The sequence below is a fragment of the Solanum tuberosum genome, unplaced genomic scaffold, assembly GCF_000226075.1.
Source record: "Solanum tuberosum cultivar DM 1-3 516 R44 unplaced genomic scaffold, SolTub_3.0 scf00120, whole genome shotgun sequence".
NCBI classification, from domain to species: domain Eukaryota; kingdom Viridiplantae; phylum Streptophyta; class Magnoliopsida; order Solanales; family Solanaceae; genus Solanum; species Solanum tuberosum.
Window position 1 is genome coordinate 498,354 of NW_006239047.1, and position 11,248 is coordinate 509,601.

Genomic DNA, 11,248 nt, shown 5'->3' on the forward strand with positions numbered 1-11,248 from the left:
CAGCGATTCGTCGACTGCTCCCTTTTTTCCGCCGACTTGATCATTTCCTTCAAGGCTTAGCACACTAGAACAAAAGGCGAAGTAAGACCCTTCGGCGATTCGCCAAGTGGACTCGGTGATCCTCAGGCCTTCATTTCTTCGTTCTTTTCAGCTTTTTCGTTCCTTTTTACGACGTAGTGTCCATCTTTTTCTTCAAGCTTCAAATACTTGAAACTTAAGGGTTTTCATCAGATATTGAGATAAAATAAGCATTTGAGGACATAATTTCTATTAAAATATAGCCCTAAATGAGTCCAATTTGTAGACTCATCAGATATTCAGGCCTTAAATGTAGTGGTTCGATGTATTCTTTCAGTTTGTTCCTTTGATGCACATGCTTTGATTGATCCAGGATCTACCCACTCCTATGTGTCCTCATACTTTGCTTCGAGATTTGATAGACAACCAAAGATGTTAAATCATCATTTTCTTGTTTCTACTCATGTGGGGGATTCTTTGTTAGTTGAATATGAGTATCGTGATTGTCAAATCAGAGTTGAGGGTAGGGATACTCTAGCTAACCTAATTGTACTTGATATGATTGATTTTGATGTGTTGATGGACATGGATTGGTTATCTCCTTGCTATGCTAGTGTTGATTGTCATGCAAAGATAGTCAAATTCGAAATACCCGTTGAGCCTACTTTTGTATTAAAAGGGGGTCAAGTCCCTGAGGTTGAAAAAATCATATCCCTTGTGAAGGCTCAGAGATTACTACAGAATGGTTGTATGGGTCTTTTAGCTATGGTAAGGGATACAATAGAAGGAGCACTTAGCTTGGAGAAGATACCAATGGTGAATGAATTTTCTGATGTATTTCCTGAGGATTTTCCAGTATTACCTCATGTACGAGAGATAGACTTCGGTATTGATTTGGCTCCTGATACATTGCCAATATGCATACCCTCATATTGTATGGCACCAACAGAACTGAAGGAGCTAAAACAACAGTTGCAAGACTTACCCGATAAGAGTTTTATCCGACCAAGTATATCTCCATGGGGCGCACTAGTATTATTCATAAAGAAGAAAGATGGGTCTCTAAGAATGTGCATCGACTACAGACAGTTGAACAAGGTAACAATACGCAGTAAGTATCCTTTACCTCGTATAGACGACCTATTTGATCAATTACAAGGAGCTGTCCATTTTTCAAAGATTGATCTTCGATCTGGTTATCATCAACTTAGAATTAGAGAGGAAGATATTTCCAAGACAACATTTAGGACTCGATATGGGCACTATGATCTGAGTTCCTTGTGATGCCTTTTGGATTAACTAACGCTCCGTCTGCATTTATGGATCTAATGAATAAAGTGTTCAGGCCGTTTCTAGACAGGTTTGTGACAGTGTTTATTGATGATATCTTGGTATACTCTCGTAGCCAAGAAGAATATGAGAATCATCTAAAGACAGTGTTACAGACTTTGCGAGAACATAAGTTTTATGATACATTCTCAAAGTGTGAATTTTGGCTAGACTAAGTAGCATTTTTGGGGCATTTGGTGTCCAAAGATGGGATCAAGGTGGATTCTAAAAAGACAGAAGTTGTGCAGAAATGGCCTAGACCTACTTCGCCTACAAAAATGCAAAGCTTTTTGGGTTTGGAAAATTACTACAGGCGTTTTGTGCAGGATTTTTCCAAAATAGTGTCTCCATTGACGAAGTTGACACAGAAAAATGCCAAATTTTAGTGGATAGAAGAATGTGAGAAAAGCTTCCGGAAACTCAAAATGTGTTTCACAACAACACCAATATTGTCCTTACCATCGGGTTCTGGAGGTTTTACGGTATTTTGTGATGCTTCGAGGGTTGGTTTAGGATGTGTCCTTATGCAGAATGGTCGTGTTATTGCTTATGCTTCAAGGCAGCTGAAGAGGCACGAGCAAAACTATCCTACTCATGATTTGGAGATGGCTACAGTGATATATGCTCTTAAAATTTGGAGGCATTATCTAACGGTGAAACTTGCGAGATATATACCGATCATAAGAGCTTAAAGTATATTTTTCAGCAGAGAGATCTGAATCTTCGACAACGGCGATGGATGGAGCTACTCAAAGATTATTATTCTGTTATTTTGTATCATCCTGGATAAGCGAATGTTGTGGCTGATGAATTGAGTAGAAAATCTATGGGCAGTTTAGCACATATAATTCCTAAAAAGAGATAGTTGGCAAAAGATGTGCAGAAACTCGAAGGCACATGTGACAGGTTTAGTGTGGGAAATTCAGAGATATTGCTAGTTTGTGTGCAAGCCAAATCTTCACTAGTAGAGCGCATTAAGACTACTCAATATGAGGATGAACAACTTTGCATATATCGAGATGAGGTCGTAACTGGTAAAAGTAAGCCGATGATAGTCGACTGCGCTGGTATGCTTCGACTAGGTAATTTGTTGTGTGTACCAAACATAGGTGGGTTAAGACGAGTTATTCTTGAAGAAGCTCACAACTCTAGATATACTATGCACCCTAGTTCCAATAAGATATATCATGACCTAAAGCAATTGTATTGGTGGGAAGGTATGAAGAAAGATATTGCTAATTTTGTTTCTAGTTGTTTGACTTGTCAACAGGTTAAAACAAAGCATCAGTGACCTGTTGGATTACTACAAGAGCTCCAAATTCCAGAGTGGAAATGGGAAAGAATCACTATGGATTTTGTGGTTCGTCTACCCCGAACTCTTAGAGGATATGACTCTGTATGGGTAATTTTAGACGGACTAACAAAATCAATACACTTCTTATCGGTAAAGACGACATATAGTGGAGTGAGATAAGCCCAGATATTTATGAATGAAATTGTTCGACTTCACGAAGTGCCAATATCCATCATATCTGATAGAGGTTCACAATTCACTTCACGTTTTTGGAGATCCTTTCAGGAAGCTTTGGGTACTCGAGTAGACCTTAGTACTGCATTCCATCCACAGATAGATAGGTTGTCTGAGCATACTATACAAATCTTAGAGGATATGTTGAGAGCTTGCATTCTTGATTTTGGAGGTAGTTGGGATGCTTACTTGTCTTTAGCTGAATTTGCCTAAAACAATAGCTTTCAGTCCAGCATTCAGATGGCTCCATATGAAGCTTTGTATGGCAGGTGATGTCGTTCTCCTATAGGGTGGTTTGAAGTTGGAGAGGCTAATGTGTTGGGACTAGACTTAGTACAAGAAGCCACAGATAAGGTCCAGTTGATTAGGCAGAGATTGCTCACAGCTCAAAGCAGACAGGAGTCTTATGCGGATAAGAGAATAAGATATCTAGTGTTCACGGTTGGGGACAAAGTTTATCTACGAGTTTCTCCTATGAAAGGTGTGATGCGGTCCGATAAAAGAGGTAAATCGAGTCTGCGATATATAGGACCATATGAGATACTTGACCGGGTAGGAGGAGTGGCGTATCGTTTGGCACTTCCTCCCGATATGTCCTTCATCCATCCAGTGTTCCATGTTTCTATGTTAAGGAAGTATATCTCAGACTCCTCTCATGTACTTGAAGCACTAACTATACCGATTGATGAGAACTTAAGGTATGAAGAGGAATCAGTGGCTATTGTGGACAAACAAGTAAGAAGGTTAAGGTCAAAAGAAATTGTGTCCGTGAAAGTCTTATGGAGAAACCATACCACGTAAGAAGCTACTTGGGAGTTGGAAAATGATATGCGAGCCCAATATCCTTTCTTGTTTAAGTCTACAGGTACACACTTACTTTAAATTTGGGGACCGAATTTCTTAAGATGGGGAGAATGCAATACCCTATATTAATTAAAAATAAGGGCATGTATGTCATTTAGCTCTTGTTCCAAAAAGAAATAAGTTGATTGGGTGTTGTTTTGACCAAAATGAATTTGTTTTTTTTTTTTTTAAAAAAAGAGAATAAAAGAAAGGAAAGGGGGAGTGGGATTTAGCCCAACTCACGTGCAAAAGGGCTCCAATTTGCTTTTGAAACTTTCCAGCCCTTCCTTCTCCCATTTCGACGCAGCAGAAGTTAAAAGAAGGAAAAAAATAAAAATAAATCAAGAGCTCTATCATCGGTCTCCAGTGAAGAAGCAAATAAGGGGGGAAATCAAGCTTTGTTAATTAGTTAAAGAAAGGAATAGAAGAAGAAGAAGACAAGTTTCTTAACTTAGTTTAAAGATTGAAGTTGAATATTCCATGACTATAGATGGGGGTTAAGAAGTAGAGAATCATGAGTTAAAGAAACAAAGAAATTTGTTAAGTTTCCAGAAATTAATGGAGTGCATTTAATTATTGGACTATGAGATTTTGTATATTGGCATATATGAAACAAAAGTAATTGGACAGTAAGGTTATGTCGATCTTTTACAATGAGGATTAATCAAGAAGAGGCTATTTTGTGTGATTAAAACATTATTTAGGTGACTGGACAGATTTTGAATCATTCAACCTCTAGGGCTGGGTTTTTAATGTAGTATGAATTACCTAAATGAAGGAGTTAACACGAAATTGTTATGAATGTGTTTATAGTTTGACCAAAGGATTTCATACGGACCATTCGAGACTGTGAGTAGTAATCTTACCACAATTGATGTTTTATAACTTGCATGATTTTCACATGCTTTATAAAGTAAATGTGTTACCAAATGTTTTGAACTTGCATGTGGGACAAGTCTTTTACTGGATATGATACTGAAAAGATTATTTGAGATGATCTCATTCTTACAAGATGTGATTACTGTTATTGAAAAGGTTTTACACTTATTTGAGAAATAGTATTTTGACAGGTGATTGTTAAACTTTGAAATGATATGATTTGATAAGATTTAAATGCTCTGTTCGATTTTGAAATGCTTCTATTGATTACAAGAAAAATATAAATGGGAGTAGACCTTGATGAATCCCGTAGCTAACGGCGGGTTCGTTAGACCTGGTGCACCTTGTAGTTACAGATTTCTGATAAAGCTCTTGCTAGTGGGAAGGTAGAACTAGTATATTGTTACTGATATCCCTCGAGTAGGGATCTACTGATATGAATATTTAACTCCTTTATGAGGAGTTCACTTTTATTGGTTACCTCTTAAAGAGAAGGCCACACTGATTACATGATTCATCCTTGGAAACCTCCCAACTATAAGATTTGATATGGAAATGTTTTTCTGAGTTTACTATTAAGTATTTACATTGATTTTGCTTATATGAGGCACATAAGATTGAATATTGTTATTGTTTCTGAAATAGCATTATTTCATTATTATGATTATTGTACTAGCATGTTTTCTGACTTGTCCCTCATTAAAATGGCTGTGGTTAAGTATTATTACTCACTGAGCTATCGTCTCACTCCTCGCTAATTGTTTCTACAGTGAGCTCAGGTGGTATTGAAGAAGATTTCATGTACTAGTGTGTGATTTCGTAGCTTCTGGTGATCCCCGCATTGCTTCGCGTGGCAAGAGAACTATTGATTTGCTATGTTTGTTTAGTTTCTTTTAAAAACTCTTAGAGTCGCTCCAAATGCCATTCCTTTGATTTTAGTCAAGATTAGTCCTTCGAATTGTAGTCAAGTGACTAGTTTGGAACTTTTTCTGTAATTTGGAGATGAATTGGTTTTATTGGGTGACAATTAGATCATTGATGGATATTATGTTGTGGTTAATAGTTGCTATTAGTTGTGTTGTGAATTTCTGAGACAGGAAAATTCAGGATAGGACCTAAAAATAAAGGAAACTCTGCCCGATTTTCTGTAGAATTCTGGTAAGGCTTGCTTTGGGATTCTCCCCCTTAGTAGGTCTCAATTGGTTAGAGACTCGTGTTGATAACATATTGTAAAACAAGAGGACAAATACAAGAATACTTAAACAAGGAGGTAAGACAAAGGGTGATGGAAAGTATAAAGTTGGGAGCTTTATTTATTCTCTTCAAGTGTGCCTTTCAAAAGGGTGAAGCATACCCTTTTATAGTATGTAGAAATCACCCGTTCACAATGTTAAACAAAATACGTTAGAAGATATTTAAGTGATACATTAAATGAGACATTACATTAGGTGTAGATTGAAAAGAAATATCCACACAATTAAATGGATTTGTAACAGGGTTCGTATTTTTCATTTTCTTTTGTTTGCAGTTATGTCTAGTTGTTTTTTCTTTTTCTTTTTATCAGATTTTCATAAATCGGCCTTCTTTTAAAAATAAAATAGTAATTTATTATTTAACCAATATATATATATATATATATATATATATACCATAAGTTTTTTCTTACATGATGAGATATATATCCATCCAATAGATTCTAGAATACTTGTAATAGGACACATACGTTTTTCCTTCCTTGGTATACATAATCAGTAGATTCTAGAATCCATCTCCCTCTTTCACGTAGCTCTATTTTTTCTCTCCCGATGCATTCCCATCTTTTCAGATATTTTTCAGTTTGGGTTCAAGGTCCATAGCCACATTTGCAGAGCTGTAAGTTTTTTTTTCAAAGTGCGTCAGTGGTGGTGCTACTGGTGGTGGAGGAAAGTTTCCTTCAAAGTCACTCTCACTTCTGATCCCAAATTGCCTTTCAAAGTGTATGCATTATTAAGTATCTTCACAATTAAACTAGCGTCATTATCGTTAATATATGGTATATTTTTGTCTATTTCTTTATCCATAATGAATCTCTAATCCATTTTCCCGTAATTGAGTAGCAGGAATTGTGACATGTGATCTTCTTCCAATTCTCTTCAGATTTCCAATTTCATGGATGGTGTTATTGTTGTTGCGCTTGACTGTTCTTCGACCGTAGTATTTTTTTCTTTTATTTTTAAGATTTAAGAATTTTTTTCTCTTTAATTTGTTTTCAGATTCGATGCCCAAAAATGGGTTTACAAATTTCCAAAACAAATCTAACATTTCCATTTGATACACTTATTCTTGGCTTGGGGAGCATTTGCTCTCTTCGATGCAGTGAAGGAAGGATAAAAGTAAGAGCAATTGTTTGAACATTTTCCGAGTTTACTTTTCTCTTTAGCTTTTGATAACACACTTTTTTCATGTCCAAGTAAGTATAATTTTTCAATCCCCATATTATGCTTTTGATGAAACCTTTCAAATTGCAAATGATTAACATATTTTAGTAGTCGAATCATCCAATTACAAGTTTGTTCTTTTCATTAAATGCTAACTTCCACCGTAGTCAAATAATTAGTTGACCGTATTATTCGGTTTCGAAAAATAGCATAACCAGGAATCATCAATAGGAATAGATTGGATTCTTATAAAAATTTTGTTGATTGTTTTTTTCTTCTCTTTTTTTCCCCAGTTTCTCATTAACCTTATAGGTAGTACTGATCATTTTACCTAAGAAACATTTTCGTTTGTAAATGTAATATTTTGCCTAAGCAGTCAAAGTATCATCATCGCTTGGACGCATAAACCTCTTAGCATTACTATCTTGGCTTATTTCATATATGGTATCTCAACTCTATTTTGGTGGTATTGAAGGTCTTTGTGATTATTGTTTCTCTTGCAATTTAAAAATGACTATTGTACCAAAAGTTGTTATTACCTTGGCTTAAAAGTTTGTTTGTTTCACGAAACGAGATAATAAAATCTTAAATCTTTATTATTAATCATGTTAGATTAGCGAAATAAATATGTCTTGCTTAGGAAATTCAACATACAAAATTCTGATATTTGTGTTCAAGCCTTCAAGGCATATTCTGATAGATGAATTCAAAATAATAATATAAATTAGGAAAAAAAGTGAAGAGAAGGGACGACCAGTTACAGTTTTGAAAATCTTACTTCATTTAAGGGCAAAAACAAAAAAGTAATTAGCTTATCAGTGATTCAATGTTAAATGAATTTCGAAGGAACTTTTTTCTTTTTTCATCTCCAGGGGATCAGACTTGGATAGAGAAAATAAATAAACTCAGCAACCTCTTCATCGAGTGTGCAATGGCAAACTTTCTTACCTCTTCTCCAACAATTGCAATATGTACTTCTAAATTTTATAAGCTTTCATCTCAAAATTTAGCTTTAATATTGAAAATTCTCACTTTTGACAGACATTTTTGTTCTCTTGTAAAGAAAATAATTGGGTATCTTTTGTGTTATCAAAAAAATTAGAGTATATTGGATCACAATGGATAAATTTTACTATTTTGATATCTATCCTATAATTAATATCTTTTATAGACAAAACCTATGCAATAATTGTAGTCGAAAATGGTAGTTATTAGTAGAGTGGCACCAAAAATGGTTTTAATTATAGAAATCGATCAGGGCTTCATCCAATTGAAAAATTGCATCAAGATATGTCTCTAACAATAGTTATTGCTACACCTGAAATAGTGTATAGATTTGTGGTCTTGTTTATTGATAAATGAATTTTAGCGGCCAAAATAAGACTTATGTTTATCAGAAAAAAATGGATTAACCTCGACTTTTTTTAGTGAGAGTTGCAATATTATTCTTTTCCAAAATACCTATACATGGGATAGAAATGACTAATAGGATATGATTTGCAATATGATTCTTTTTCAAGTACACATTTATATTGTTTCAATTACCTCAAAAAATTATACTATAATGTTGATGTCACTATTTTTATATTTTTTTAATCTAAAAACTCGCGACTTGTTTTGTCAAAGATAGGTGAATTTTCAAGCTAAACACGATTCAAATATTCTCTATTGTTTGGGCTGCTTTCTTGTGTGTAAGACCCCCAATGTTTTTTAAGCATACATTTGATACTCTGATTAGAGTGTAAAGAAATAACTTGAAATTCTTTGTGCGAGAGTAGTAATAAAAAAATTGAAGATTCTCTTTGTACAAGAACCCAGAGGCAAAGAAGTACATATTAGATGAAAATAATGGCACTACCAGAAAACACCAAGTATGTATGGTATCAATTTTGATTTCTTACGCCCTATATTTATATCCTGTTCTTTTTATGATCTGAAAAATACTTGCATATTCTAAGGGTTGTGAAAGGTGATGCACAGTTCATATGGAGTTGAATACTTTTGACGCTGCAAAAATTTAATTTTATAAGGTGAATAATTTTATTTTATCAAGCTGAAACTTTATCCACTCTTGTGACAATTATTTTTATACTTTCTGTCCCATTACTTTCTTAATAATGGCTATTATGTTGTAATTTTGAAGTCAAAGAGACAACTAAAAGATTGAAAGGAAGCTTTTAAAAACTCTCTCTATATTTCAGAGCTTTAAGATTTATAAGGAGAACTTTGGGTCTTTTGAAAATTAGCGACAGGTTGAGTATTGAGAAAAGGAAGGGAAATGGGAGGGGAGGTAAGGCAAAAAAATGAAAATGGAAAAGGCACCTTGACTTTGAAAACTCAAAGGTCAAGTAAGGGAAGCACAAGATAACTAATGGCAAGGGCCATAGATAGAGAGTAATAAAGGGCAAAGAGAAGCTTTCTAGCTTGCTCCAATCCAGATTCAGAGATGCAGAAGTCCAAGAAAACCGTCAGGCCAATTGAGTGACACAAGTGCATTTGACAAGATGGAACAAATATTGATTGTTGCAGGTAAGTTACTAATTCATTTGACAGTATACATAAAAGAACTGATTTTTTAAAATAATTTTTTTAGCTAAAACTCCTCTAAACTTTGTGTAGAAGCTTTAACGGTGATAATTCATGTGTGATTAGTCACCAAGACGGATTGTCGAAGTAAAATCTGCATGAGGCTCATAAAAAGATTGTTTTCTTAGTTTGTAGTTATTACTTGAATATGTTAGTTAGTGTGTCAGTTGTGTAAGTTATTTTGTAGGTCCGGTGTTTTATATGTTGGGTGAGAACTCTTAAGTTTCTGCTATATGCAAGTCTTATTTGTGTTTTGTATTGAGTACATTTGTTGAAAGAATTTGTGCAAATGATGTAGATGGGATATGTTTTGATACTTTCGATTTTAGCCCGAGATATTTATTTCATATATCATTGTGTTGTCGAAAAATGCATTGTTTCACCTGTGAGAGCTAATAAGGATATCCTGATTCTTCTTTCTTTAATTATATATAATGAAATAATTATTAAATATTGAGTTTGGGATATCTGTAAATAATATAAAATAAAACAGAGTATTTATATTTATTTAAAAAAATTATATATGGGTTGATATTCTAAAAGTTGCATATTAAGCATTTGAATATCGACCTTTTGTAGAGCCTGGTGATAAGAGCAAGGAGCTTGAGGAGAAAAAGGTATTTTCGTTAGTTTTAGTTTTTAGTTTTTAGTTTTTGCTTCCCTTACTCTGCACTTCTTTGCTTGCGCGCAAATTCAAATGTTCTCTTTTTCTTGTAACAAGTTATTTTACAGCTATGATGTGGTCACCTTCTTTTCCAATAATAATTAATGGCTTATCTCCCTTTTTGTGTTTGGTGATTGCCTTGTTTGTCTGCTTTAGGAGTCAATTCTTGAATTTGATATGCTAATCTTATTGTGAGTTGCTACTTTAATTTTTTTTACCTCTTTTCTTGATCTATTCAGTACTTTTGCATATGAGGATCACCATAATATAATATATATAAATCATCTATTTACTTGATGTTATGACTTCTATATATTGTTAATATTTTTTATATTGATATTTACACATATACACGTTAGGTGTTTGAAGAAATGTGACTATATTTTTTAGCATTGTACAATAGTTGTCATATGATAATTTCTTACAAATACAAAAGTGGGATTCTAAAAAAGGAAATAGTATACTCTATATCCTCTGTGGTGCAATGAGTTGTCACCGTTCACTATGTCGATCCTAGCAAAATTAGCATATTCATTCCACATATATCTATTATATGACATGGGGCATTATTGATGAGCTTCAACATTCTTTGTCTTGGTGTATCTATCTAATTTCAGTTTGTACGAAGCTTTAGGACATACAAAGAGAGTAATGGTCCTGTGCGTAAACTTATAAGATGACTTAAGAGTATTTTTTCTTATATGGCAGCCTGCAATTTTCAGTACTAAAAGTTTTTGTTAATAGGTAGAATTAAGTGCAGAAAAGAGAACATATATTGTTACAATTTGTATTTGTGACATAACGCGATGTATCCGATAGTCCCAATAGTCTTAGTATGTCTAAACCTATCCTCTTCACCCAACAATTTCGCAATCCCAAAAATTCACTTTAAAATGGTCAACCATGTTTTCATATAGCAAAATGATGCTAGACTTCAAATTATAATGCACCACTGGCTGTGAATAGGCATTATGGAGACTAAAT